The sequence below is a fragment of the Gopherus evgoodei genome, chromosome 2, assembly GCF_007399415.2.
Source record: "Gopherus evgoodei ecotype Sinaloan lineage chromosome 2, rGopEvg1_v1.p, whole genome shotgun sequence".
Classification (NCBI taxonomy): Eukaryota; Metazoa; Chordata; order Testudines; family Testudinidae; genus Gopherus; species Gopherus evgoodei.
In genome coordinates, this window is record NC_044323.1 from 235036110 (window position 1) to 235061266 (window position 25157).

Below are 25157 nucleotides of genomic sequence, written 5' to 3' on the forward strand. Positions count from 1 at the left end.
AAACACACGTATTTTAATGATTTAAATTTTCTTTCTCTGTGTGTATATATAACACCCAGTACCCGAGTGTAGAGAACGAGATGTCAACGTGATCCATTCGTACCTGCTGGTTTGGCCCACGTGCTATAGGGTTGGAGCTCTTCCTGCACACACTTTAAGTAGGAAGGACTTTTCATTTCAATTGCGGTTTGCAGTATTCTTGGAAGACTGTTGGTCCCAGGATATTAGAGAGACCAGGTGGGTGAGGGAATGTCCTTTAATGGAGCAGCTTCTAGGGCGAGAGAGAGAAGCTTTCCAGCTGAGAAGAGATCGGTATGGCTGGAAAGCTGTCTCTCTCGCCCTAGAAGCTGGCCCAATAAAGGACATTCCCCCACCCAGCTGCCCTTCCAATTTCAAAGCAGCCAACTGTTAAGAAAGCACCAGCAGGACCGACCCCAAGTGAGTTCATCTGACTTTACCACGGAGGCATAACTCACTGGGGGAGAGGAACGTTCTGCGACCCGCTTTCACTGGCTCTCCTGGGCGCAGCCGCCTGCAGTTGCCTCCAGGCCCGCGAGAGGCCGCGGCGCCCCGCTATCTTGCACGCTCCCTGTGTCACATGAAACTCACATTTATTTCAGCGTCCTCAAATGACCCTCCCCGGCGGTGGGCGAGCGGGTGCCTGGGCCAAGCTGGTGAGCGGCCGGTGGGTGAAGCCGCTCCAGGAGCCGGGGTTAGCAGTGGGGGTGGGCTGAGGCAGGGCTCAGTGGTGGCCCAAGTGCCCGCCTTCGGCTCGGGGCGACCAGTTCGGAGCCCGCGGGCGGGGCCGGCACCCTGCGGCGGTGGGCGGGTGCCGCCTGGAAGCGCTCCCTGGGGCATGTAAGCGCTCCGCGGCACGAGCCCCGGGCGGGGCCGGGAGGGCAGCCCTGGCCTGCTGCGTGCGTGTCTGGCCGGCGGGGGCCCCGGGAGGAGCTCCGCTGACACGTCAGGGAAGAAGCGTTTAACCCCGGCAGCGGGCTCCGGGAAAAAGGAAGAGAAAGTGTAAAGTGGCGGAGGCTCGCTCAGCCCGGCGCCGGGCTCTGGGGTAGGTGCGGCCGCGAAGGAGCCGGGCGGGGGGTCGGGGCAGCCAGGGCACTTGTGATCCAGCCGCACGTGGCCGCAGATCTGAAGCTGCGGGGACCTTAGGCTGCTGGGGCTCTGCTCGGTGCGGCGCTAACCTGGGGGAACGCGGGCCTTGCACCCTGCTCGCTTGTACTCAGAAATAAGTAGGCTTTAAAAAAACCCTGCCTCCCTCTTCCGCAGGAAGCCCGAGCTGCTCGGGTGCATATAACGCTCGCGTCGGGGGGGCTAGGGACTTGCTCAGAGTTCCGGAAGGAAAAAGCGCTGTCTGGATTATTTAATCCTCGAAAGGGAATATTGCGAGGAAATTGCCCGGTAGAAACGCCCTGTACAGGCGCGCGGTAAGTATCACCGGCATTAGAAAGCGTGCGGCGGTACCCTGTGCTCAGCTGCACATTTGTTTCTGGCTTTGAATTCTTTAGAGGAGTTGTAGTGACTGGTCAGATCAGCTTGTTTTCAGGTTCCTCGCATGTCTGCCCATGTTGATTATAAAAGAAATAACTTGATGGGTGAGGGGAGAAAATAAGGAGGAGAAAATCTCAGGGCAAGATAATTTTCTTCCAGAGTGTAAGCATAAGGCTCTACCTTTCCGTTCTTACTCTTCAGTGTCATGTCTCTTTGGAACAATTTAATCTGTTTGTCTTTTAAAGGGGCACAGCTTTAGGAAAGGTAGGTTTTGTTTTGTTACCTGCACTTCTGTTTATTATTTTGCAGTCTGTGCATGCACTTTTGTAACATTCTCCTGCATGTCTTTGCAATCTAAAGCCTATAGCATGTTGCATGAGAGAAAGCTGATTAAAAGTGAAAGAGGAATGCAAAAAGTAAACTATACACTGACAAATAAAAGTGTGCTTCTAAAATTCATTCTGTCGGGGCCTGATCCTATTCTTATAGCCAGTGAGTGTTCTGCCATTGTCTTAAATATACTATAAGGGAATTGGTTCCCAGATGAAAATCTGCTATCTGTGATGTGGGGTCTGTTTACTAGGTTGGAATGAAATATTTCTAAAAGTTTATCAGGCTCAGTTTTACCTAACCCTTGTGTCTTAAAATAGTGAACTGAATTGCAATCTGTAAAACGATTCATATAGTATGCTTAAAAAAGAGACTAATTTTAAAAGGCTTGTCAACTTTAACAAAACTCACTAACAGGAAAAAAAATCTGTTTTCTTTTAAACAGTTTGTCCTGAATTGTTAAATCCCTCAACAATCTCTAAATAGTACGACGGTGGACAAGAAACTTAATGGGAGCAAGGGACGCTGTCAGCTTGCAACAGGGGCAGGAAGGGCCTACTCTCTCTGAAATGTACCTGCTATTTTTACAAAAAAACCCTAAAATTACACTAACCAAAAGAAGTTAATGAGCAGAAAAATTCTCTATTTTCCTCTTTTCTTACTGTGTGCATTTGACAGCACTTTGGCCCCAAGCTTGTAATCAGATCCGTCTAGGCAGTCTTGCACTCACATGGATTCACTGGCAGGATCAAGGTTTGTATATGGTAATTTCAGTTCCTCTTTCTCCTCTGTGTAGTCTATTAGCAAGGGAGAAACTGAAAATATCTTTATAAAAGGATCTGATTACAAGATTGGGGCCCAAGTGCTGTCAAATGCACAGAGTAAACAAGCAAAAAAAATGGAGAAATTTTCTGCTCATTAACTTCTTTCAGTTAGTGTAATTTTAGGTGGTTTTTGTAATAATGATAGGTACATTTCAGGGAGAGTAAACTTTCCTTCCCTCCCCCCAACCAAGCTGACAGTGTCCCTTGCTCCCTTTAAGTTGCTTGATCTACTATTTGTGTACTTCACTGGATCTTCTCTCATATGTCTAATGTTTAGGTTGGCTGGCTGGAAGGTTTTTGGGGTGTGACTTGCAACTGTAGACAACCCCAGTGTTATGATTCCACTACATGATCCTGAATATATATTAGTGCCTGGTGAAAGCAACAGACATTTGGGAGGTAGGGAGTGACTAAGTTCAGGGCAACTGAGAGAGACTGAGTAAAGCTTTCCTCAAAGCCTTAAGTGAATAGAGGCCCTTACCTTGCTTTCATTACCTTCCCTCTGAAAGACACTAAGCAAGTTAAAACAATATGGGGCTGTATTACCTTTCTAACCCTTCTGCCTCTCTGAGTTTGCAGCAACAAGGGCCGGGTTCAGTATCCAGGGGTTCAATTTCAATAATGCAATGCAAAACTGGCTTGAGCCCCCACCCAGTGACCTGGGACAATTACATATCACCCCCCCGGGTGTCTCTAAAAGGCAATACTTCCCTGCTCACAAGCACAGAGTCTAAGTGTAGCAAAAGTCTTTAATAAAGGAGGGAAACAATGCGGCATTATGTTGGGGAAACAACACAAACATGAGCAAAAGACCCACCTCCAAGTTTTGGCAGTTTCCTTTTCCCCTCAGGGTCTTAAGTCCAACAACCCAAAAGTCTCTGTCCCTGGTCAGTGCCGCCCCAGAGATCAAAAGTTTATCTGTGGAGTTTTACCCCCTCAGCCTGGGTGGAAAGGGGGGGGCACACGGGGTGTTAAGGGGCACCTTATGTGGTCCGATGCTGACTGCCCTGCCTTTCCATGGAGTTCTGCTGCAGCCTTCACCACGAACAGCTCCACTCTACCAGCCACTCCGCTCCTCCAGCCATCCCATGAGTTGCTCCACTCCACTCCCTGCAAACTGCTCCACTCCGCTCACTGTTCCATGGGCTGCTCCAACCATCCCACAAACTGCTCCACTCTGCCAGCCCCTCCATTCCACGCCACCAGCTGTCCCATAAACCGCTCCAGCCGTCCCTGCAAACTTCTCAACTCTGCTCCCCTCCCTGTTCCAACTGTCCAGCAAACTGCTCTGTTCTGCCAGCTATTTTTAGGCTCCCCCGCTAGTTAACACAGCACTCACTGATCTCAGGTCGGTAATTTTAGCTCTTTTAGTGATTTCAGCTTGTAGTAGGGGAGCCTCAGTGCTGGTATAGTATTGGCCCAAAGTGAATTCAGCTCAGTAGGCTCTAGCTAGACTCATAATGGAACAAAACTAGCTCTGTTATTTAATAGTGGAGAGAGGAGAAGGTGCAACTGGTTTGCCGGGCCCCATACTATCAGGTACATATAACTTTCCCTAGCCTCTCTCAATTCACTGGGTTTTGGAACCCATGTCCCTTGTCTATCTAGTGCTATTTAGGTGATGGTGAGACCCTCTGTCATAAAACAGTTTCATTGTCCTTGATTCACATAATCAGGGTAACAATACTTTATTCCTCCTGCCCCAATAACAGATAAACTGGGGATCCCACAGCTGCCAAAGTGAGCATTTAGGGCTGCTGTGGGCTTATGCTAGGCAGGGTGGGTGTGCCTATGCAAACAAGATCAGCCCCTGAAGTTCTTGTCCACACTGGACATAATTTACCACCAGATGTCAGGGTAGAGCTCATCCTGACTCTACTTACACCCCCTTTTTTAGGTAACCACAGGGTTAGAGGGAGAAGGATTTGCATCCCTCTGACTCTCTACATCTCCTTTTTCTCCCTCATGCAGACCTCTTCTGCACCAGAGTGAGGAGGAGTGGAGACAAGACAGTACTATAGCGGTGGCCAAGCCTCCCTTCCACACAGAAGGGGAAATCCACATGCAGGGGGTTCCTTTCTGTGCAGATGTGGTGGGGAACAATCTAAGCCTCTGAGATGAATATTTTTTAGGAGTCAGATGTGGGGAGTGGTGGTACTCTTCCAAGCTCCACCTACAAAACAAGCCTTACTCACTGCTCATACCAGATATGGCAGCTATTCAGAATAAGAGGATCCCAGAATGCACATAAGGTTCAGCTACCCCTCAGTGGGGTCCAAATACATTCATGGGCCCTGCTGAGCTTCTCACACTTGGCTTCTCTTTGATGGGCCTTGACTGGACTCTGCAAGACTGCTTGGGTTTGACTCCTTGATTTTGGAGTGTGTGTGGAAAAGTGTGGGGTACTCCCCCAAGCCCATTAACTTGTGGGACCAACATGACCTGTCACTCAGTAGACTGTGCAGATCCTTGTAGTAAAATTCTCACTCTCCTTTCTTACATGCTTTGATGAGCAGTGGAATAGCTAATCCTTTAAATGTCAACACTGTTATTGTTGGGTATCTGAGTTAGCCCCTAATGAGATGAATGAGGCCATTCACCCATTTTCAAATTTTGCGAACAAAGGCGGACATCACTGCATCGATTACACTTAGTTTGTCTTTGAGGCTGTCTCAGCAATTATAACAGCTGGAGATTAACTTTTTAAAAATGAATCTTAGATTCTGGAGAATAAGAGGGCAACATAAAAGAGATGTACCGATGCATACTGGCTGAATCTGAGCCCTGATTTTTTTTCCTCAGAATATTGAAGAATCCCATTAGTAATCAAAAGAAGTCTATTTCATACCTTAGGTTTTTCCTAAACCATCTGTCATTCTGGTATGTAAATGATGTACAAAAATTAAAGGTAGAAACTAATTTTATCTTAGTAGTCACAGTCTCACTTCCTAACCCTTGTTCTCAGAAGATGCAGTTTCAAAGGAGCCTAAAGAAGTTAGGTGCCCAAATACTATTGTACTGCTTTAGGTCCTGTGATAATCCGAGTCTTTGTATGTATTTGGGTAAATCAGTTAGACTGTCTGCTGGCAAAATCTGCTGCAAGTTATTTACTAGCCTTATTTTCTGCTACTCGTTTTTAACATAGACTAGGGGTTCTCCAACTGGGGGTTGCAAGGTTATTACGTGGGGGGGGGGTCGTGAGCTGTCAGCCTCCACTTTGCTACCAGAATTTATAATAGTATTACATATAAAAAAGTGTATTTAATTTATAAGAGGGGGTCTCACTCATAGGTTTGCAATGTGAGAGGGATCACCAGTACAAAAGTTTGAGAACCACTGACCTAGACCATGATCCTGCAATCAGATTCACATACACCTCTACCTTGATATAATGGGAGCCAAAAAATCTTACCACGTTACAGATGAAACTACGTTATATCAAACTTGCTTTGATCCACTGGAGTGCGCAGACCCCCTCGCGCTCGCCCCCCACCCTGCGGAGCGCTGCTTTACCACATTATATCTGAATTTGTGTTCTATTGGGTCACATTATATCGGGCTAGAGATGTAGTTGGCCCTTTTTAGTGTGTCTTGTCTAAATGAGCAGTTAATGCATGTCAAGCTGGGGTGTAAATCTAGAGCGCTGTAGTGTCCTGTGCATGTACTGTCCATGTAGCTCTTGCTACCACCCAGTGAAAGTTCCCTAATGTACATTGACATGCTAACTGCAGTACGTCAATGCACACTAGAGAACTTTTAGTGTGCAGCAAGCTGGGGCGCTAACTGTCCTTTGCTTCCGTACACTAACTGCTCAATTAGACATGCCAGTGTGTGGGTGCATGAGTCTACCCACATGGATCAAATTGCAGACCTGGTACCGTAGTTTACATTTCCTAGTGGTGTACTGCACCCTCGATTTCTCCATGAAACTCTGACATCAACAGGAGCTCTGTATGTAAAATGACAAAAAGCTAAGGCTCAGGGAGGGCAGAGTTCTAGTTATGAGTTACTGGCCAAGATTTTCGAAAGTGAATGATTCTGGGATTTCTTTTTTTTTTTTTTTTGGGGGGGTGCCCAACTTGAGATACCATTACAGGAATCTGGCTTTTCAGAGGGTAGAAGCTCAGCACCTTCTGAAAATCCAGGCCCTCTTAAGTGTCTCAAGACGAACAGCCAAAAACTGAAGCACCCAAAATGATGAATAACTCTGAAAATCTTGACCACTGTGAATTTTGTTTATAGGCTAGTACAGGGGTTCTCAAACTGGGGGTCGGGACCCCTCAGGGGGTTATGAGGTTATTACATGGGGGGTCATGAGCTGTCAGCCTCCAGCATTTATTATGGTGTTAAATATATAAAAATGTGTTTTTTAATTTATACGGGAGGGTCGCACTCAGAGGCTTGCTATGTGAAATGGGTCACCAGTAAAAAAAAGTTTGAGAACCACTAGTAGAACTGGCACAGATGGTCTAAACAAACTGAATGTTTTGTGTATATGTAAGGTTACCTATCCTTAAATATTAAAGTTATAGAGCATAATAATTTTTTCAGTTAAAATAAAATTATGTATGCCTGCTTATCTTGGTGTGTGAAAGTGACCTGCAAGGCAAAAACTCTTGCTTCATCGTAAAGAAGTAGTGAAGGGTTAAATAATATCCTAAAGCTTAATTTATTTTAAATAAGCTCCCATCAGCTTCTCACTTTACCTAAAATCTTTCTTTGGAGAGGTCACATGAGATTGTAACCTGCATAGTACCTCTCCCCATCTTAGACTAACTGATCATCTACTTCTTACCACTCCTGAAGAGCATGAAAAGCTGCCACCCAGGTTACAGTCTGATAATATCCATGTCCTCCATGGTGAAAAGATCCTCTAACAACAGGGCATCTGATAGTCCTGATATTTTAAATGTTTTTTTAAAAAGCAGAAAAATCTTTTCTTTTCTTTTTTTTTTTCCCCCTTTTGGAGTGGTGACAGGGAAGGTGAGAAAGGAATTGGAGTTTGTGTGGATTTGAATAAAGGAGCATTAAAGCATAAAATTGTGTGCAGGGCCGGCTTTAGGCCAATTCCACCAATTCCCCCGAATCGGGCCCCGCGCCTAACAGGGCCCCGCGCCCAGTGAGAATCTCTTCCGTGGCTAGAGGTGCCTTTTGAATTTTTACTCACTTGGCGGCACTCCAGGTCTTCGGCAGCACTTGGCAGTGGGTCCTTAGCTTGTTCTGGGTCTTCGGCGGCACTTTGGCGGTGGGTCCTTCAGTGCCGCCGAAGATCTGGAGCGAGTGAAGGACCCGCCACCGAAGTGCTGCCGAAGACTCGGAGCACCGCCGGGTGAGTACAAGCCCCAGCTGTTTTCTTTACGTATTTTTTGTTTGTTTGTTTGTTTTTTGTCTTCCCTGCCAGGGCCCCGTTGAAACTGTTTGAACTGGGCCCCGCACTTCCTAAAGCCACCCCGGTTGTGTGCCCCAATCTCCCCGCGCGCACACACTTTGGAGTTCCCCTTTTCAGTTTCAAACAATCCAACAGAACTATATGCCTTGCCAAATTGTACTGAAAAACTTTGCTGTTTCAACAGTTGCATAATTTCTTGGAATATTGCATTCCTTTTGGAAAAGTGAAAGAGATATCAGAATCTGGTTCTCTGATGGGCCACCTAGGCTGATCAAGCTAAGAAATAGGATTGACACATCTCACTGTCCATGAAGCATACTGTGTGCCACAGGGTTGCAATCTTCTCTTCCACTGTGTGTAATCAATTTCCATTTTGTTGTGTTCTTCCTCTCTCATCTTTTGTTCTGAAACAGTTGAATAATGGTATTTATCTTATCAAATTGTTAGCTGAAGAACGTTGAGTGTAACAAAGATGAGACAGCTTCATGTAGATAGGAATAATCATGACGTTACCAAGAGTGTGAAACCCAATTGTTGGATTTTGGTTTTGCATATCAGATTTTACATCTGTAAATGGCTTCCTATAAATTAAGTTAAAAATTTTCAGAAGTATTCACTAATTTTTGTGTTCTCTTGTGATGCAGTGTACAAATCCAGCATGAGCCAGGAAAGGCTAATGGTATGCTGGGGGGCCCAGTCAGCCCTGTCCTGTGACACCTGAAGCAAGCTTCATGCTTTGAGGGAGGAGCTAACAAGGGAGACCCAGTTCAGGGGCTATTTGGTTGGGAGGGAAAAAAGACCTGGAGCTTGCCTTGTGGGGGAGAAAGCTGGCTGGGGCATGAACCAGGGAAGATCAGTGCCTGTTGAGACTTCCCTGAAGGGAGGGAAGAGTATGTTTCTTTATGTTCACTTTTAGTTTGGGTTTTGGGTATCCTATAGGAGTGGAACTTCTAACCAGAGGGCTGAGTCACCTCAGCCCAGAGGGTGTTGGAGGCTGGGAGGATCAGGTGAAAGGCCCAGAGGGAAACAGAAGAGCTACTGATTCACTGAGCCATACTCTATTTTTGGGTGACCAGCTGGTGCTCTGCCTCATCCCCCTCACCCTGATCTGCTGTCAGTGGATTCTTTGGTCCTTAGTATCTGAAAATTAGGCACTGGCGTCAGGTAGGCAAACAAAACTAGTGAATGCTTCTGAAAAACTTGGCAATAAACAACCAAAGAGCCTCATAAGTACTGTTTATACCCCATGCCTTTGTAATAATATTGCACTGAAATGTGCTTCTGGATTCAGAGAGGTGAACATATTAATGAATAACAGGTATTTAGGCCTAAGACCTCATCCTTTTGATCTCTCATGGCTTGTTTTCATTCTCTTCAAGCACAGGCACGTTGGACATACATATCTGTCCTAATTCACTCTTGGTCTGCAATATCCAGACAGAGCTACAGTTGTATTCAGAGACTGTTGTTACTGTTTCAGATATAGTCTGTTTAGCTTCTTGGTATTACACATGTAGGGATCTGGGATCATAATCAAGCCCTTAATTATTTTACTCTCTTTAGTAAATTAGGGACTGAACTTCCAAAAAATGAATGCTTCTGAAGCTTCCATTTCATGGTCTGTTTTGTCTTAGATTTTTTTCCTCTAACATTAGCTGCTTAACAAATCTGTATAACTACTGTACTATTTGCAGATGGGATTTAAAATTACATTGCTTTCTCAGGGGAAGATTAAAGCATAGAAGTTTGGATCACTACCAAAACTACTTTACAGGACAAAATGAGTGGTTTAGAAGAAAAAGCTAAATGACAAAAAAATATACCAGGGCATCTGTCTGCCTGAAGACTGGTAATTCAAACATGTAAGGGGCTTGTTTTTCTGCCACCTTGGTTGCAAACTAGGAAAGGAACTGAAGTTAAACGAAGGGGTAGCTAAAGAAGGAGAGAGGTAGTTGAGATAAATATTTATATATGAGGTGTTCAAATAGAAACAACATGAGTTTGTCTCTAAAGGTGAGTTTTCTATAATAAATAACTGGATGGTTCCATTTTTATGACAGGTGGGGTAAAGGTGCTTTAAGAAATAAGGCACAGTGAGGTTAAGTGACTTATGCAAGGCCGCATGGTGAGATACTGGCAATCTAGAATCAAACTTGGGCACAAAGAGCGGGAATGTGCTAATAAAGTTTGCGGATGACACAAAGTTGGGGGTATTGCTAACACGGAGAAGGACAGGGATACTATTCAGGAAGATCTGGACCACCTTGTAAACTGGAGTAAGAGTAATAGGATGAAATACAATAGTGAAAAGTGCAAAGTCATGCACTTAGGGATTAATAATAAGAATTTTAGATATACGTTGGGGACGCATCAGTTGGAAGTGACGGAGGAGGAGAAGGACCTTGGGGTATTGGTCGATGGCAGCTCCGGCTGTTAAAAAAGCAAATGTGATTTTAGGATGCATTAGGCGAGGTATTTCCAGCAGGGATAAGGAGGTGTTAGTACCGTTATATAAGGCGGTGGTGAGACCCCATCTGGAATATTGTGTGCAGTTCTGGTGTCCCATGTTCAAGAAGGATGAATTCAAACTGGAACAGGTCCAGAGACGGGCTACTAGGATGATCCGAGGAATGGAAAACCTGCCTTATGAAAGGAGACTCAAAGAGCTTGGCTTGTTTAGCCTGGCCAAAAGAAGGCTGCGGGGGGATATGCTTGTTCTATATAAATATATCGGGGCGTTAACGTTAGGGAGGGAGAGGAATTATTTAAATTTAGTTCTAATGTAGGCACGAGGACGAATGGGTACAAACTGGATATTAGGAAGTTTAGACTTGAAATTAGACGAAGGTTTCTAACCATTAGGGGAGTGAAGTTTTGGAACAGCCTTCCGAGGGAAGTAGTGGGGGCAAAAGACTTATCTGGCTTCAAGATTAAGCTTGATAAATATATGGAGGGGATGTTATGATAGGATAGTTTAATTTAGGCAATTGATCTTGGATTATCACCAGATAAGTCTGCTCAATGGTCTGTGGGGAGATGTTGGATGGGATGGGAACTGAGTTACTGCAGAGAATTCCTTCTTGGGTGCTGGCTGGTGAGTCTTGCCCACATGCTCAGGGTTTAGCTGATCGCCATATTTGGGGTCGGGAAGGAATTTTCTTCCAGGGCGGATTGGCAGGGGCCCTGGAGGTTTTTCGCCTTCCTCTGCAGCGTGGGGCATGGGTCGCTTGCTGGTGGATTCTCTGCAGCTTGAGGTCTTCAAACCAGTTTTGAGGATTTCAATAACTCAGTCCTGGATTAGGGGTTGTATAAAAGTGGATGGGTAAGGTTCTGTGGCCTGCCTTGTGCAGGAGGTCAGACTAGATGATCATATTGGTCCCTTCTGACCTATGAGTCTATGAGTCTTGACTCCCTTCCTTAATGCTAACTACTAAAATAGTGCAGACTCACTAAAATACCATCAATATTTTAAAAAATTGCTTTCACTGGTTAGATTTTTGCATTTTACTCCCATGTGAGCAATTAAATTAGAACCACAAAGTGAAACTCACCAGACTAATTCAATAGTACCATGTGACTTGGGTTCTTAAGACATCAGAGAAATGTTTGAACATTTAATATTAAAAGTTTAAATGTAGAAAAACAATTCATGAAAACACTTCTCAACATATGGGATTTTACAGAACCTAGACTTGGCCCTAAATGACTTCCTCCTGCATTTCTTCTGTGTTCAGAGTTCCCATTGAAAACTGATGGGAGTTCTATGCACAAGGGACTGCAAAATCAGACCATGATGGTGTCTCTTTAAGGTATGTTTTGCTATAATAATACTTGTAATAACAATGAAAAAAATGGTAAATTACATAGACTCATAGGAATAATTAACATAGCATTGGCTAATTAACTAATCAGTTTGCAAATATCTTATATAAAAGCTTTATGTGTAGAAAGCAAACTGTATTCTAGCTATAATGATATCCTACATCTCACAAATGTTTATACCAGATATATGCAGAAGAAAAATGAAGGTAGATCAAAATGTTCAGAGGTGGTGGTGGTGGTGGTAGTTCTCATGTTAACTGGTGTGCTGGATGAATAGGATTCTTTATAGAATTATCTAAAGCCAGGCATTGATTTATTTGAAAACAAAGAGTTCTTTAGAGCAAAGTTTAGGCTGGCATTGCCATGAATCCTAGAATTATTCTTCATTTAAATGAGAGAACAGTGATGTACTTGTACTTACATTTAGTACTGCAGAGAACTGTTCACTAGAGAGAGATTCAAACTTTGAGCAAGTCTTTATAAATTCAGATGCAAAAATTTCTAAGTCTACTCTTCTCACAATATATAGGTAATGGAAAAACAAGCCTGAAAATTGCTAGAAATTGTGTCAAGCTGTTAGGAACATGTAATTTTGTGATTAAGCAAAGAAGCCAAGTAAACACTTTCTCAGCTAAAAACCATAACTACAATATTCAAAGTATGAGCTTATATTCAGTGTTACTTTGGGGTGTCTAAGGCGCTGTATGGAGGGGGTAAGCAATTTCTTAGATGTGTTTTCTGAATGTTCTGTTTCACATAGTGTGTGATTATCTATTTTATATCTTTGGTAATTTAAAAGCCCCACAATAACTTTTATTTCTGACTAAAATCTGAGGCTAGATAAAAAAGGGGTGAATTTGAGATCCCCTAAATCAACTAAAACTGACTCTCTGTGCAACCACTATTTGAATGCTAGGTTACGTGTGAAACTTTAGACACACAACTACTGGCTGAATATGAACTATAAAAGCCAGATAGAATCCCTACCCTTAAATTCAAATGCACCCTTTGTTCTTGGCTATAGCCATTTAGATATTTCAGCTCATATTATGTAATATAGTTTGAGGCCTCCAGACAGGAGACCCCAGGAGCTACACTACATAAGTGGAGCTCAAGTTAGGAACTGCCTTATCTGAATTTTTGGCATGTGTCAGAATAGGGGTAAGGTTTGTAGGGTGAGGGTCTTTTTGTTGTTGTTTTACTATGCACATACAGCTCTGTTAATCTGGAACTTTAAAAAGTCAGAAAGGTTAACCAAAATATGTAACAATGTTTTAAAACCACTTTTATTTAAAACAAATGTAGCTGTTGTATGATGGTTTTGTTGTGGAAGCATATACTAAGGACCTCTTTAAACTGATCTTCCAGATCAGTTCTAGGCCTAGTACAGTAGTGAGATTCACATGGGAAGGGAGGGAGGACCTAGAGCAGGGTGGGCCAATTCCAGTGTTACTGGGGGAAACACTGCTAGCTTGTCAGTATATCTGTGTTTCTCCCCATAACATTGTAGGTGACTTCTTTATAAACCTATACATTATCTAATGGACCCAAGTAATGGCAGCCTTTTGTGTAAACTAACTGGAAATATCAAAATGTAGACTAATACGATCAATGTCTAGTACACAATACATTTCAGAGGTTGGTTCTAGTTGCTAGTCCACATACCACTTTCCTTCCATGCCACCACCTCAGTCCTCTCTTGCCTACTTCTTGTCTGCCACCACCATCTTCATTCTAAATGGAAAATAAAATCGCCATCAGCTGTAACTCTACCTATAAACATTTAATTTAAAAAAGCCTTCTACAGCTTTCAGGTGTGTGTGAGAGAGACAGTGTGTCCAAATAAAGCTTCTCCGTGGGTTCCCCTTGTCCTGTCTCTTTAATATACTACTTGTCCTTTTGTCTAATTTTTGGATCATAAGCTCTTCACAGCAGGGCCAACATCTCTGTGAGGCACTGGGCATGTTTCTTGGCACCAGGCAAATTATAATACATCATTCCTCAAAATGCTGTGCTAGGCCTGATATGCCAACTTAGGCAGCTTGTTAGCACTTGCAGTCACTCCCACTGTTGTTAGTACTGGTGGATCTGCCCCAGTAGGAGGGTCATCCAAAAAAATGTGTAGACACTTACTTATTACTGTAGGCATATTCTCAGCAGTAATTGTGATACATCTTACTACAAGTTGCTGTAATCCTTAACAACCGTAGAGGAACATGAGTTACAACGTTTGGATACAGCCTCCAATTTTTTCCAAAGCCAAGGTGTAGTCAGCCCTGGGGTTTTGGCTCAGACCTCTCTCCAATACTTATTCATGTATAAAAAGGCAAAAGATTTACAGAAGCACCTTATTAGAATAAACTGTTCTGTGATTTCAGGTGACCTTAACAATTAACTTAAGTACTTCACACTACTCCTGTTCAAAAGAGAACACTCTGCTGCATTCCAATATCAAAAGCAAACTAACCTCTTGTAAGTTCAGCCTGAGTGAAGGTGATGACACTGAAACTGTTGTTGGAATCTAGAATAATACAAGCATACAGTATGAGGATTTTTTTAATTCTCAGACACTAGGTTGATGGAAGAATTCTTCTGTCTGGAGTGTATGTTGACTTAACTACATCTCTTGGGGTGAATTTTTCACAGCCCTGAGTGATGTAGCTAGGTCAGTCTTAATTTTAGGTGTAGGCCTAGCTGGGGTCGGGGTGGGGGTGGACAGGACACTTCTGAGAAGGAGAGAAAATTTATAATGGTTGTAGGTTAACTTGGTCATGCTCATCCCATCCTAATTCTGAACTCCAGCTGTTGGATTATGAATTCTTTGGCTGCGTCCAATTTGACACCCACCCCAACTTTCCTATGGGAGTTAGCAAAGATGGGAACATTAGTGCGCAAAGAGACACCCTACATTATAATCGCTATGTTGTGTAGACATGAAATAGTGCGAAATTTTAAGAAAAAGTAGTCTAATGTAGGCCTCGGGGAAACTTACTGGTGAAATTAAACAAGAGTAATTTTTTGTTCTGACATGGCTATTTCATAGGGATCTTGTAGTGTGTGTTTTTTTTTGTTTGTTTTTTTTTTAATTTATGCATGAAATGTCTTGGCTTGCCAGTTAGTTGCTTTAGAAATCTGGTGGTAATTAAACCCATTGCTGGAGGAAAAAATAGACACTTTAATAGTGCTACTTTAATAGGTTTTGAACCCTCAGCATTTTAAATGTGAAGCAGATATACTTTCTAGTAGGTTACACAGTCTTTGGTTAATGACCTGTATTTCTCTGGACATTCCACAGGCCACTGGAGAGCTCCTGTATTGTCCAATTAATCCAATAAGGATATATTAGTAAAATACAGACAATGGCTAGTTCAGTTTTTCAGTTCATAAGATCTAAAATACAATATGCAAAATTAATGTAAATCAGACATACTGTTTTGCTTTTTGAAAAAAAGTTTAAATGTTTGTATTATAAATTTTGAAAACTAAGTGATCAATTTTACACTGACTAAGATTGCTTTGAAGTTATGAAGTACTGAAATTTTGGTTTTGGGGGGGACCAAAAAAACCCACAAAAACAATTTCTCTATCACATACAAAAATTGCTTTTAATCTTCATTTATTTGTTGAAGAAAATTCTAGCTGAAATATAGAAAAATTCTTGTTCTCACTACTTATTGAAGGAAAACTGACTAGCTTGTCAGATTTACATGCAGCAAAATCTTGAGATAAATCAGGGATTTGACAAATTGACTTGAATACTGACTGTAGGAAGGTATAATAACCTTAAATGATTTTGCTAAAAAAAATCCATTCATCTTAAGTCTCTCTCTTTTTAAAATTATTTGTATGCATTTACATCAAAACTAAAAGTAGATGAGAGAGAAGTTTTATGATACAATATTTGGAAACAGGACAAGTCATGTTGACTGGAGCAACCTGCAATATATTCCTATCCCTCCAACAACAAAAAGTATGTGAACCCTACTTTGCTTCCTGGAATTGCATGTCAATTATGAAACACAAACTTATCTGTCAAAACAAGGGCTATTAACACACATCCACATATACTGTGTTTCTTTGTGTCCCACTTGCTGAAAATTCCATAATAAAGCATTGAACAACAAAATTTTAGCTATTGAATTCGTAGTGGTTTTTATCTATTGAGTTAAAACTTCGTAGACTATGGAATATATACTGTACGAGCAATAATGTCAGTGGAAAGATTCTAATTTTTTTATATTAAGAAATAAAAGTATAGCTATGTAACAAAAGGAAAATAGCAATATGTTAAAACCAAGGTCAATTTTCTTGTTTATATGATCACCAAGACCTTTGATAAGGCTGTATTTTAATCTTAGTATATGCTCTTAATACATTGGGGATTACCTGTCATCTCCATATCAGATCACCTCATTTCTTTCACTTATCCCCTTCTGGTCTCAAAGGTTCTGTATCATATCTGTCTCTCTCTTTTTGGTTTAGGAGGACTGTATGGGGATATCTTTATAAGCCTGTCTCTGAAATTCCTTAAAAAGTAATTTATGATGGTCACCATGTCAGCCAGCACCAGTGATTGACCCAAGACCTTCAAGAGCTAAATGCATGAGACTCTACAACTTGAGTTAAAAAGCCAGGCTCTCATGCCGAGAGGTAGTACACTTACATCCTGCAAGGACTGGACACAGAGGATAATATGCACTGATCATTAGATTATATAATTATGGTCGGTAAGGTGCTTACAGTATAAAACCTAAAAATGGTGCCATGCTACTCAAAAGATCAGCTCCCCATGTCATCAGACATATAGTTGCTTGTGTTAGTGGTGGATTATTTTTTTTTTAATCATTACTGTTTACTCTCATTAGGTGCATGGACTCTACTGAGCTATGGGAGAATGAGTTAGATTCTCTTCTGGCTTGGATAGTTCAGCTAAATTGCTAATGGAGTTACAATTACACATGTGTTTGGTGCTAGTAATACCAGAATACAGTGTGACTATCTCAGATTCCAGGCTGAATTTGCAGATGTGATAGCTTGGGGCAGGGGTGGAGCTTTTGTAATGGAGCAAATTTCATATTAAGATCATTGATACACTTGGGACTCCACAGTTCCTTTCTTTGCTAGAGCTATGCTTTAGCTGGCGACCATGAAACAATTCTTTCTCTCCAGAGGCTAAGTACGCTGGTGCAACACTCCAAGACCCTAATAGCCCAGGGAAAAAACCTGGACTGATAAGCACATCCAGATCTTTCACTCTGTAGTGAGTGTACTATAGATACCAATGCACCACAAGTTTGTTGATAGGTACAGTATCTATGCAAATGTTGCACAATAAATCTGTTCATTTACTTCAAAAATATACACAGTGGGTGATTGTGGTTTTTTTTGTTTTAAGGGAAGGGAGAACCACACATTTCTCTGCACATAAAACAGCAACATGAAAAGGTGTGTGTTTATCCAATCCAGATTTGCAGTTCTGTTAAAATGACAATACAGCTGAGATCTTGGGAGCAAAGTTCATAACATTCTGAACAGAAGTTTGGAGTATTTTAACAGCAAAGTCTAATTGAACAAGCTCTTTCATACATATGTTCAACCTGAGAGACCTTTGTTCAACCCTGTTCAGATCTTCTTCATACTGAGTTAAAGTGTGTTTATAAACTGAATACCAAGAAGAGAGAATCTCTCAGTTAAGAGAATGAGTTGCAGATCATATTCCAAGGTCAAGATAATACATTGGCATAGCCACACGTTTCTGTTTATAATGGCTTTCAGCTTCAAATTTCATGGTAATAATTACTACCGTATGTGTGTGTTTACTGACCTAGTATAAATGAGGGGGCCACAGCTCCACTGAGATATCAACTCACTTGCATCAGTGGTGGCTTTTTATGCCCAGAGGTCTAGATGTAAATTAGCACTGCCTTGTACCTGTGTAGTGAATCAGGCTCAGTGCGTTGTACAAAACGTTTTGTATAGCTTATTCAAGCATTTTTCTTTATAGCTAAAATAAAATCTGATTGTTTTGCTATGTGTGTATATATAACACTTGCCCATCTATGTAGAGCCTATAAAAGGTGTTTTAACACTTATAAAATGTACTGGGCCTGATTATCCTCTGCCTGGAACCCTATGTAGTACTTGAGCAAAGAAAGTATAAGATGCTACGAACAATTCTAGGGTGACCCTAATTCCTAAAGCAAAAACGGGACAGCGCCAGGGCTCAGCAGAACCGCCAACCCCCCTGGGGCTGGGGCTGACTGACACACACACACACACACACCTCGAGCCCCATGCCAGCATGGCTGGGGCTGACACCTCTACCCCCGAGCTCCATGCCACCCAGAGCTGGGGCTGACCCTCCATGATGCCCACGGCTAGAACTGAGCCCTGTGAAGCTGGGGACTGAGGCTGACCCCCCCCCCCGCCCAAACCTCACTGTCTGGCACCTCGCATTGCCCCCCTCCCCTGATTTTCCTCTGTGCACCCGCCAGAGGGGGCAGACCTGACACTTTTGGTAAATTGGGCATTTGTTCATTTGCTCTTGCCAACTGATTAGTTGGCAAGAGCAAACAGGAAAATGCCCGGTTTTTGTCAAAAAAGTTGGGATGGCTGGGACAGCTTGTCCAGGGGACTGCCCTGGACAAAACGGGATGTATGGTCACCCTAAAAACTTTGACATTCAGATTACTTGGGTGTAAATGAATATGTAACGTGCAAGGCGGGGAAGAACTGGGATCATTGTTTCCAATGCCCAAAGAGAGTGGAGTCGCATCATAGGCACATTTAACTTATGCGATTTTAACTAGATGCGCTCGGCAAAATTAAAAAAAAAGAGAAAAATAGCAATTTAAATACTGTACCTGTAGTGCTGGCGATTCCGCCCGCCATTCCACTCAATGAGTATTTGACTATATGCAATTTTCGCCTTATGCGGTGACTTCAGAACCTAACCCTCGTGTAAGATGCGACTCCCCTGTATAATCAAGTGCCCCTATATCATTGCAATGATGATGAGAATGAGAGGATGCACTGAAAGACTGGCTATTGACCAGCAATGAGCTTTGTGAAACACTGCTTCTGTTCTCTCGTGTCAATATCCACTGTAAACACCTTGTTTTAACAGGTCATATCAGAACCTACTCTTAACACTTTTTTTTATTCATGGAAAGTAGACTGCTGATCTGTCTCTCTCACACACTATAAACAACTTGTGTGTGTTTTAAAAAAAACCCACTGACAATTATATTTAAACAGTATTATAAAAATGTTTGATTATTGCAATAAATCAGGTGTTTAAGTGAGAAAATACATTAAGGTACATATGTTTAAATGCAAAATATGACTAACCAATATCTCACTGTTGACAATTTGGGATATTTTTGTCTTGCAGTGACATCATACTTACATGCAATTAGTGCCAAAACCTCATATCCATATCAAACTACTGGAAAGTTCCTCAGTTATAACATGTGAGGTATGAAAAAGCTATAACAGCTTCCCTAAATAAGTGTACAAAAATGTACCAAGGTTATGCATAACGTTGCAAAATCAAGGAACTAGAATAATTACATAATGAGAAATGGAAGCCACATAAGCTATTGTTATTGTTTTAACTTTTTAATGTACGAAAATCAAGATCTAGTTAATGCTTTTGATAGAAAATTTTCTTCTCTGTCTAGTTTATTTTTCAAATGTTAATTTGACTAAAATAGTAAACTGTCTGTTATCCCATTTGTAAGAACTGTAACTTTTTAGGAAACTGTCTTAGCTTTCTCTATTCCAATATTAAGCAAATAAGATACATCCGCTGTATTTTGTGCATGTAATCACAATCTTACATTTTACTTTTGCAAGGAAGGAATAAGTTTTCAAGGGTTTTCCCATGCCCAGCCCATTGCTTTCAATGAGCCTGTCTCTCTGCATAGTATGACTCTCAGTATGCACCGATATATAAACAGATGGTTGTAGATTTTGTAATCTCTTTTTTTCCTGAAAAGATCATTGCCTGTACCCATTATGGGGAAAAGTTGCCTCTATAAAAGTCCAGGTGAAAAGAAGTAGAATATGAAGCACAATCACTTGGCCTTATAAGAGAATGGTTTGGAATATAGTGATCTCTCCTTTTCACAATATGGAAGTTCTGTGGAGAGACATAGAGGTGTGTGGAGGTGGTATTAGTAAGAGAGAGACTTAGATCTCAGCCAGCACCTCTGTTTTCAGGTGGTGAGTGAGGGCTCTGGAGGATGGATTAGGGTGCGATTGGCTGACAAGGGGTAAATTTACCTATTATTGGGGAGGAGAGGATTAAAGATCTCCAAGAGACTGGAGTGAAAGGAGAGAGTGAGCCATGGGGTTATACAGGGTATATTGGAGTGGTCAGAGTGGTGTTGTCTTGGTTGTCATGCAAGGTGGCTTGGATCAAGCGTGGATGGTTCAGTGAGCAGCTTGTCCCGAACCCTCTTGTTAGGGCAGGGGTTCTCACACTGGGGTCAGGACCCCTCAGGGGGTTGTGAGGTTCTTACATGGAGGAGTTGTGAGCTGTCAGCCTCCACCCCAAACCCAACTTTGCATCCAGCATTTATAATGATGTTAAATATATAAAGAAGTGTTTTTATATGTATGGGGAGGGGGGTCGCACTCAGAGGCTTGTTATGTGAAAGGGTCACCAGTACAAAAGTCTGAGAACCACTGTGTTAGGGTATCCATTTGTGACACTTAAATGGACATTTGCAGATAGCCAAGACTGTGGAACATTTCTGCTCTGAGCTGAAGAAAGTGGTGATTCGGGGAAAGGTTTTGGGGGACTGGGCCCCTTGGCCTTGGTGATGGATATGAGAATGGAGGGGAGGGAAGGAGGATGACTAGAGAGGAGACATAAGCAAAGAGTGCAGCATTTTTATATGCCGCTCAGAGGCCATATCTAGGAACTCATCTCAGGAGTTTGGGATGTTGGCAAATTATGACTCTACTCTTTGATTCACGTTGTTAAATACAAGGTCAGAAGCTAGTAAAGTATCTACCATCTAGTATTTGGTTTCGAACAAGACCCTTGACTTGCCATGTTTGACATAGACCTTTCTGGATGAAACTGCTAGCCCATTATTGACTCAATGCTCCAGCCAAAAACAGATTTGCTACCATATTGATTTTATAGGCGAGTGTGGGAATGTGAAAAATGAGTACAGACCATTTCATTGCACTTTTAAAGTAGCTGCTTAAGATCACTGAGCAGTGGTATTGGGACAATCTAGCTTAATTTTGGAGGTCTTAATTCCTACATGTATGACCCCTCCTGTGGGCCTGCTCAAGACCTTGTGGCCATCATGACATCCATGGGACTGACAGGTGACTTATCACCTTTTACATAGCTGGTCACATTTTGGACATTGTTTTAGATGAGACTGGAGGTAACAGGAGGGAAAATTCTTTGTCATGGACTGACCATTACTTTCTCCACTTGCCCTTTTCCTGTAAGGGCAAACAACCTGTTCTAATTATCTGCTCTTGGAAGCTAGGGAAAACAAATGTTTGTTTGCTTGAGTCAGAGCACCAATGAAGTCCCAATCAGTGAGACGATTCCAAGTGACTGATGGAATCTGAATGTTTGTATCTGATGATAGAACCATTCTTGTATTGATGAATTTTTAAATTATGTGCAGTGATACCATTTTCATTCACACTGAGTTCTATACCGAGTCACTTCTTAGGGGAATGAAAACAGAGCTTCTGTGCTTTGATTGCAGTATGTGGTTCTTACTGAGGTGCTGGGGTGCAGGAGGGAGGATATAAGTCCTCAAGGCTCTTTGATATCAGTGAACTTAAGCATAGATCTGTTTGGTACAGAAACTGCACTGGTGGTGATGGTGTGCTTCCTGTGGAAAATGGATGGAGAATAGGTTTTTATGTAGATTAGTTTATACCCTATCAATAGCTTCTGACGTGCAACCCCATAGGATGATATTGTACTTGCAGACCCTATGTGAGGGCCATGGGTCTTGAACCACGGTCCACGGGGCTCTTCAGAGCTAGTCTCTTCTGACCCACCATCAAGTGACCTGTTAATAGTTGCCAGAACTAGAAGCTCAACTCTGGCAAAGGACTCCAGTCCTGGGATCTGATTGGCAAAACTATGGAAATTCTGATTGATTCCTAGCTTTTATTTAAACCAAGCAGAGGAACAGGAAGTAGTCAGTGCAACTGGGTTTTCCCCTGTTTAGGACTCTACTCTCTGTGCTGCCTGTTCCTGCTGCCTGACTCTGACTTCATGGTAACCTGCTTCTGTCTGCCTCTTGACACTTGACTCCATCTGCCTTCTGACCTCTGGGTATCCAGACCCGGCCTGTTCCCTGGCTCCCAACTCCCACTCCGAGCACTAGGCCAGACACCCACATCCTGGTCCTAACACCTTAACAATATTATTCTGAGTGCCCTGATCTGTTATTTTGGGGGGGATCTCAAAGGGGGTAATATTGGGCAAGTAGATAATCAGAGTTCTAACTGCTTCACTGTGTACGCAGTTTGGGATACCTTCAGCATGTGAAACACAAAGGTTTTGTTTTTTCCAACTTTTCTGATCCTACTAGTATTTGGAGTGGCTCATGCATACACTGGGCACAGATTTGGGCTAGCCAGTTGAAGACCAACCCAGACAAGACTATGGGGACTTATAGGAGGCACTCAGAAGAAATGTTGGTGATCTATTTGGGGCATTCCATTATGGGGTTTGTGTTTGTTCCTGTACTATCTGGGGGTTTGTTGGATTCCCCACTTGTTCTTAGATGTCCATGTATCAGTGGTTGCCAAGTGGTGGGGTTTTTTAATCTGTGATTTGGGAATAGGGTTATGCTCTTTCTCTTCAGATGCAGTCTTCACCTTGCTTACCCATGCCTTTGTCACCAGGAGGATAGATTACGCAACATTTATGCTCTACCTGGGAATGTGCTTCAAACAAGTCAGAAATTGCAGCTAGCATGGGATGCACAACCTTGTTTGTTTAGTGGTGTTACCAAGATGATCTATCGCAATGCTGAATAAACTATAATGGCTACCAGCTGCTTTCCAAGTAAAGTTTTTAAGATGTCAGCCCTAAATAATATAGCTCTCACTGCTTGATAGTTCATATTCCAGTGTGATACTGCAACAGTTGTGATATTTGGAGGTTCTCAAAGGTAACTGTCTCTGGCTTAATCAGAAAGAAGCTGGTAAATAAGGTATTCCGAGAGGGCCAGAATATTCACTTCTCATCTTGGTTAATCAGGGCCCCGATTGGTAAGGCAAGACTCCCCTATCTTCCTAGGTTTTTCCGGGGAAGAGCTGGGGTTGGAGACTGAGTCAGTGTGGGAAAGGGTAGGATAATATGCTGTTTAAGAGGCTGGAGTGATCTTTGAAAGTCTGTTCTTTTAAGGTGCAACTTGATTTTTTTTGAGGGGTGGGGTAAATTAATAATGTGAAACATACTTATAACATACGATAGGTACATCTGCAAAATTCAAATAAACTTAGAAGGCTTTTGTATCCCATATGTGATGTATCTATAAAACATACTTACACTGAAGATGAAGGTTAACAGGAAAACTATTGTGCCAAGCATTGAAAGTAACTAACAGTTGGGATAATGATTTTGAGACTTCTGGTCATTCAGCCCAAAAAGCAGTGTGCATCCATATAAACTAAAAATTTCAGTTTACACCTGTGGGGTTTTTTTGGTTGTTCTTGTGGTGGTGGTTTTTTGTCAATACCATAAAATATTAGAAAACATATAGGGAACAATTCTTCACTGAGATAGGGGTGGATTATGTCCTAAATCTTCTGCATCCCTAATTTCTGCTTCTACGATACTTCTAAAAATATATTGCTGCCTTTTAGTTCCTCACTGCTGCTCATTTTGATTTTAGCTCCGCCAATAGCAGCAGCCATGTGGGACATATTTAAGAACATTGTCAATAAAAATTTTCTCCTTCACATTTACTTTTAACAATTACTTCTCACTCTTGCTGGGGTTGGAGATATATCCTGGAAGTATTTTCTTTTTTTTTTTTTTTCTTGTGTACTGATTTTCATTAGCAAAGTGTAAAATAAGGCAAAAACTTGAAAATGGGAGGTATCCCATAATAGTGAGTAAGAATATTTTTAATATATTGTAGAGGGTTCATGGGGGGTGGAGAGTGATAGCTCAGTGGTTTGAGCATTGGCCTGCTAAACCCAGGGTTGTGAGTTCAATCCTTGAGGGGGCCATTTAGGGAACTGGGGTAAAAATCTGTCTGGGGATTGGTCTTGCTTTGAGCCAGGGTTGGACTAGATGACCTCCTGAGGTCCCTTCCAACCCTAATCTTCTATGATATTATACTCCAGTCATTGCTGGTGTATATTATAGTATCTATCTATCTATCCAGCACACACAGACTTTGACGGAGTCACTGTGGACAAAAGACAAATGTGAATGCTGAAATGTGTAATCCACATTTAAAAGGCAAGTTCAATTTTACATATGTCTTGATTTGTTACACAATCTACAATAAAATATCCTGAATAGACTAAAGTCATAGTACTCCATCTTAGAGCTTGTTGAATAATGTCCATATTTTTTCTTTTTTACACTTAACTGTACAATTCCCAGGAGGGTTGCTACACAGCATCCTACGATAGATAGCTAAATATTCTGTGTAATTCACTTTGGACAAATTTAAATGCATGCAAAATGCCAACACTAAACTGTCTAGCAAATAAGCATAGTTTCAGCATAATGAGAAAGGGTCTACTTAAAATAAGATTGATCCTGCCCTATATGAGTAGTGAGTAGTTGTGCTGTAAGCTGCGCTAATTCAGAGTGTGGTTCACCATGCCAATGTGAGCCTTTGGTCCAAAAGGGCCCCCACTTAGGTATCAAGTGAAGACCAACAATGGACCCAGTGGATGAGGGCCAAGTTCTCCAACAGTAGTGAAGGTGGATGAGCCACAACTGTCCATGTGTGGAATGCATTGGGCAGAAGAACAACTAGATCTTCATAATGGTCATCCATGCCTTCAGGAACCAACAGCATCTGGCAGAAGAGCTCCTAGTAAAGGGGATGGTGTCTCCCAAAATAAGACCCCTCTACATCTCTCCCTCCTCTCCCAGTTCCAAGGAGGGAGAGTAAAATGAAGTGGCAAGCCACCATAATAGACCATGACAATAGCATCAGGGCTAATGCCCCTGCTATTACCAACTCCAGGAGGAGTGGCATGCTGAGCACTCATAGGACAGGCACAACCCAAACTCCACTTAGGGAAGATTCAGCCTTGGTGAC

General features: G+C 42.2%; 1 protein-coding gene across 6 annotated transcripts in view; it reads left to right on the plus strand.

The window, feature by feature from the left end:
- Positions 1–617: 617 nt before the first annotated feature.
- LOC115646838 (serine/threonine-protein kinase Sgk3) overlaps positions 618–25157 on the plus strand; it is a 79616-nt gene continuing 55076 nt past the window's right edge. For 3 of the 6 annotated variants that reach the window (XM_030553206.1, XM_030553220.1, XM_030553216.1), the window contains exon 1: positions 875–1063. The gene's annotated coding sequence lies outside the window, so the exon portion shown is untranslated. Of the gene's footprint in view, positions 686–874; positions 1064–1281; positions 1440–1748; positions 1768–25157 lie in introns of those variants that run through there. The other 3 variants (XM_030553209.1, XM_030553208.1, XM_030553211.1) reach the window with 3 other exon arrangements.